Raw genomic sequence first — 5,865 nt, 5'->3', positions numbered from 1 at the left:
TAAAAATTTTAATTCTAAGTTAATTTCCAGTAAAGCTGACTTTTTGGTGTATGGTTTTGTGAATTTTTAAAAAATAATTTATTTATTAATTAAACAAAAAAATTTTAGGGTTTTTTTGTAATTTATTTATTAATTAAACACAAATTTTTTGACAAGGTGTTGTGCACAGGGGTGCAGTTACACAGTAGGGCAGTGTGTACATTTCTTGTGCTATCTTACACTCTGTTTTTCTTTCCCTTCCCTAGGTCAGGTAGACATATATATAATACACAGTGTACTGAGAACATATACAGTAGCCACGTGGCCTATGCCAAAGAAAATTCGCCTAGGGCTTTAAATGTAATGTTGACAGTAGACAATATGTCAACAATAGTCTTATATGAATGTAGATACATAGCTTTTGAGCTGTTGTGATCCACTGAGAGGTCTATTTTTGACCTTTATATGTTGAGTAGTTGTTTGGTTTTAGTTACATAATGTAGGGTTGCTGACCTACACCATTTGACAAGAAGTTTTTGGTTTCGCAGACCTGGTCTCTACTGTCTCCCCCTTCCCCCTCCTTAACAGTCATATATCAAGGAGATCATGCCCCTTTGTCTTCTGTGTTCTAGGCTTGTCTTGCTCAACATTATTTGTTCAAGTTCTGACCATTTCCTTGCGCATACCAATATTTCACCATTTCTAATCGCTATGTAATATTCCATTGTGTATAGGTACATATTTTTTTGGATCCATTCATCTGTGGAGGGGCATCTGGGTTGTTTCCATATTTTGGCTATTATGAATTGTGCAGCAATAAACATGGAAGTGCAAATGTCTTTTTGATATCTTGGGACCTGTTATTCAGGATAGATGCCTAGGAGTGGTATGGCTGGGTCATAGGGTAGGTCTATGTTGAGCTTTTTGAGAAACCTCCATACTGTTCTCCAAAGTGGTTGTACTAATTTGTACTCCCACCAACAATGGAGAAGGGTTCCTCTTTCCCCGCACCCCCTCCAGCATTTATTGTTGCCTGAGTTCAGAGTATAGGCCATTCTAACTGGAGTGAGGTGGTATCTCACGGTTGTTTTTATTTGCATTTCCTTTACTGCCAGGGATGTTGAACATTTCCTCATATGTTTCTTTGCCATTTTTATCTCTTCTCTTGTGAAGTCTCTCTTTAGCTCTTTTGCCCATTTCCTAATTGGTTTACTGGGCTTGGAGGGGCTTAGTTTTTTGAGTTCTCTGTAGATGACAGATATTAGGCCTTTGTCTGTTGCTGTACTGGTAAAGATCCTTTCCCATATGGTTGGCTGTCTTTCTATTTTGGTGGCTATGTCCTTAGCTGTGCAGAAACTTTTTATTTTGTAGTAGTCCCATTTGTTGAGTCTCTCCCCTAACTGTTGTGCCCCTGGGACTCTATTCAGGAAGTTCCTTCCTGTGCCTATAAGTTCTAGGGTCTTTCCTACTCTGTCCTTCAGTAGTTTCAAGGATTCAGGTCTGATATTGAGGTCCTTGATCCATTTTGAGTTGATCTTGGTGCATGGTGATAGGCTAGGGTCCACCTTGAGTTTTCTGCATATGGCTGCCCAGTTTTCCCAGCACCAGTAGTTGAAGAGGCTCTGTTTATTCCATTGTATGTCTTTAGCTCCTTTGTCGAATATCAGCTGACTATAAGAGTGCGGTTTTATTTCTGGATCTTCAGTTCTAATCCATTGGTCTTCCAGTCTGTTTTTATACCAATACCAGGCTGTTTTTGTTATGATGGCCCTATAGTAGAGCTTGAAGTCTGGTATTGTGATACCTCCTGCATTGCTTTTTTTGTCTAGAATTGCTTTGGCTATTCTAGGTCTTTTGCTGTTCCATATGAATTTATGGGTTGCTTTCTCTATTTCAGTGAAGAATGTAGCTGGGATTTTGATGGAGATTGCATTGAATTTGTATAACAATTTGGGAAATATGGCCATTTTCACTATATTGATTCTGCCTACCCATGAGCATGGGAGGTCTTTCCATCTCCTTGTGTCTTCTTTGATTTCCCTTAGTAGATTTTTGTAGTTCTCATTAAATAGGTCCATCACGTCTTTGGTTAGGTTGATCCCTAGGTACTTTATTCTTTTTTTGGCTACTGTAAAAGGAATCATTTCCATAATTTCCTTTTCTGCTTGTATATTGCTGGTGTGCAGAAAAGCTGCTGACTTTTGTGGATTGATTTTGTATCCTGCTACTTTGCCAAAATGGTTTATTAGGTGTAGGAGTTTGGGGAGTTTTTTGGGTTCTTCAGATATAAGATCATGTCATCTGCGAATAGGGATAGCTTGATTTCTTCCTTGCTGATGTGGATCCCTTTGATGTCCTCCTCTTGTCTTATTGCTATGGCTAGGAATTCCAGCACTATATTGAAAAGAAGTGGGGAGAGTGGGCATCCTTGTCTTGTTCCTGAGTTTAGGGGGAATGATTTTAGTTTCTCCCCATTTAATAAGATGTTAGCAGTTGGTCTGTTGTATATGGCTTTTATTGTTTTGAGGAATGTTCCATCTATTCCTGTTTTCTCCAGAGTTTTTAATAAATATGGATGTTGTATTTTGTCAAAGGCTTTTTTTTTTTTTGGCCAGTCCTGGGCCTTGGACTCAGGGCCTGAGCACTGTCCCTGGCTTCTTCCCGCTCAAGGCTAGCACTCTGCCACTTGAGCCACAGCGCCGCTTCTGGCCGTTTTCTGTATATGTGGTGCTGGGGAATCGAACCTAGGGCCTCGTGTATCCGAGGCAGGCACTCTTGCCACTAGGCTATATCCCCAGCCCTCAAAGGCTTTTTGGGCATCAACTGAGATAACAATGTGATTCTTGATTTTAGTTCTGTTGATGTGGTGTATTACATTGATTGATTTATGGATGTTGAACCATCCTTGTGACTGTGGGATGAAGCCTACTTGGTCATGATGTATAATTTTCTTGATCAATTTCTGGATCCTGTTAGCTAATATTTTATTGAGGAGCTTTGCATCTGTGTTCATTAGTGATATTGGTCTGTAGTTCTCTTTTTTTGTTGGGTCTTTGCCTGGTTTGGGGATGAGTATAATATTAGCTTCATAGAATGAGTTTGGGATTTCTCCCTCTGTTTCTATTTCGCAGAAGAGTTTGAGGAGTATTGGTATTAGCTCCTCACTAAAGGTTTTATAGAATTCGTTGGTGAATCTGTCTGGGCCTGGGCTTTTCTTTGTTGGGAGGTTTTTGATTACCCCCTGTATCTCGCTTTATGTTATTGGTTTATTTAGTTGATTTATTTCTTCTTGGTTCAGTTTGGGCAGTTTATACTTCTCTAAAAATTGATCCATTTCTGTAAAATTATTGTTTTTTAGTAAGTAGAGGTTCTGGAAATAGTTCCTTATGATTGTTTGGATGTCGTGTGTATTTGTTGTAATTTTTCCGGTGGATTCCCTGATTTTACGTATATGAGTCTCTTCTCTTCTTTTTTTTGTAAGTCTTGCGAGGAGGTCTGTCGATTTTATTTATTTTCTCAAAGAACCAACTTTTAGTCTTATTTATTTGTTGATTGGTCTTTCTATTTTCAATCAGATTTATCTCTTCTGTAATCTTTATGATCTCTCTCCTCCTAGTCATTTTAGATTCGATCATTTCTTGTTTCTCCAGTTGTTTTAGTTTCATCGTGAGGTTATTCACCTGCTCTGTTTCCATTCTTTTAATGTGAGTGCCGAGGGCGATGATCTTGCCCCTCAGTACTGCCTTAGCTATATCCCATAGGTTTCTTTGTGATGTATTTTCATTGTCATTGTGGCTTATGAATTTGTTAATTTCATCTTTAATTTGGTCTCTGGCCCAAGTGTTGGATAACAGTGTGGGGTTTAGCCTCCAAGAATGTGTATAGCCTCTGTGGCCACCGTTGTTATTGAGGGTTACCTTTATTCCACTGTGGTCAGATATAATACATGGGATAACATCAATATTTTTGTATTTGCTGAGGTTCTTTGTGTGGGCTCTGACATGGTCTATTTTGGAGTATGATCCATGGGCTGCTGAGAAGAAGGTGTATTGGGTCTCTGTAGGGTGGAAGATTCTGTATAGATCTGTCAGATCCATTTGGGATATGGTGTTACTTAGGTCTTCAGCTCCCTTGCTAATCATCTGGGTGTTGGATCTGTCTCTTGGAAAGAGTGGGGTATTAAAGTCACCCACTATGATTGTGTTTGGGTCTATCTTGTTCTGTAGTTCTGTGAGAATTTGCTTGACATATGTAGGGCCTCTTTTGTTCGGTGAATATACATTTATCACCGTGATGTCTTGATTCTGGATTTTTCCTTGTATTAAAATGTAGTGTCCTTCTTTGTCTTTTTGAGTTGATTTTAATGAGAAGTCCAGCTTGTCTGAGATCAGGATGGCTACTCCTGCCGTTTTGGTAGGTGCGTTTTCTTGGAAGATCTTGTTCCATCCTTTCATTCGGAGCCTATTTTTATCCCTTGATGTAAGATGGGTCTCTTGTAGACAACAGATGGCAACTTTTTGTTTGCGGATCCATTCTGCCAGTCTGCTCCTCTTTATCAGAGAGTTTATACCGTTTATATTCAAAGAGATCAAGGATAAGAGTGTTTTTTCTCCTTACATTTTCCTGTTAGGCTGTTTTTCCTCTCTCTTTTTTCTTCTTGTCTTTAGTGAGCTGCTCTTTCTGTTAGGCTCTGGCTATTGTAGTTTCTTTCTGTTTCTGTCTGTGTGTCCTGTACAATTTCTGTTGGGTGGGGTTCCCCTCTTAGAATTCGCTGTAGGGCTGGTTTTTTATTCACATACTCCTTTAGATCCTCTTTGCTATGGAAAGATCTGGTTTTCCCCTCGAATATGAACTCTAGCTTCACTGGATATTTTATTCTAGGTTGGCAGTTGTTGGCCTGTAGGACTTGGATGGTGTTTTTCCATTCTCTTCGCGCGTGGTAGGTTTGTGTGGAGAGGTCTGCTGTTATTCAGATCCTCTTCCCATTGTAATAAATTTCTTTCTTCGCTTTGACTGCATTCAAAATTTGCTTTTTATTCTTGAGATCTGAAGTCTTGATTATTATGTGCCTGGGTGAGGCTTTTCTAGGGTCTGGTTTGCCAGGCATCCTTTAGGCTTCGGTTACCTGGGTGAGGTCCCTTGTGAGATTGGGGAAGTTTTCTGCAATCACTTTATTGAAAATATGTTGAAGCCCTCTGCTCTGGTACTCAGCTCCTTCTTCTATTCCAGTTATGCGCAGATTATATCTCTTGTCTTTGTCCACTAGCTCCTGGATTAGTCTGCCCTGGAGCTTTACCGTTTCTTGGAGTGTGGTAATTTTCTGGTTCTTATTGGCTGCATCATCGTCCGAGAGAGATTCTGGATTCAATATGGTCAATTCTTTGTGCTGTGGATTCAAGTGTGGAGTTTATGGATGTCAGAGAGCTATTTATGGTTGCCAGATCAGCTCTGATCGTGGAAATATCTTCCTTTAAAGAGTTGTATTTTAAATCTATTTTTTCATGCATTTCATTTCTCAGGATGTTAAAGTCTTCTTTAATGGAGGTTTGCACTGTATCCATTTTTGCTTCCATTTCTTTCTTGGCTTCCTGAAGGTCCTTCGAGACTTCCACTCTAAACTCCTGGAATTGTTTTCTGATTTTGTTTCTGAGGCTTTCCATCATTTCTGCTATCATAGCCTCAGTTGTTTTTTTATTCTCCATCTCCTCTTCGGTAGTACTGCTTTTTGGAGCTGGTGAGTTGGCTTGTCCTTTGATGAAATTTGTTATATTTCTTTGTTATTTGTGCATCTGGAGATCTGTGGGTGGCTTCCCTGGGTTGGCTTTGTGCTGGTTCCCGCTGGTCCACCAATGGGAGACTTGTTTGTGTCCTGGCTCTGGGTTTGAG

Source organism: Perognathus longimembris, chromosome 17 (genome assembly GCF_023159225.1).
Source record: "Perognathus longimembris pacificus isolate PPM17 chromosome 17, ASM2315922v1, whole genome shotgun sequence".
Classification (NCBI taxonomy): Eukaryota; Metazoa; Chordata; class Mammalia; order Rodentia; family Heteromyidae; genus Perognathus; species Perognathus longimembris.
The sequence above is the reverse complement of the archived record's forward strand: the minus strand, read 5'-3'. Positions refer to the sequence as shown.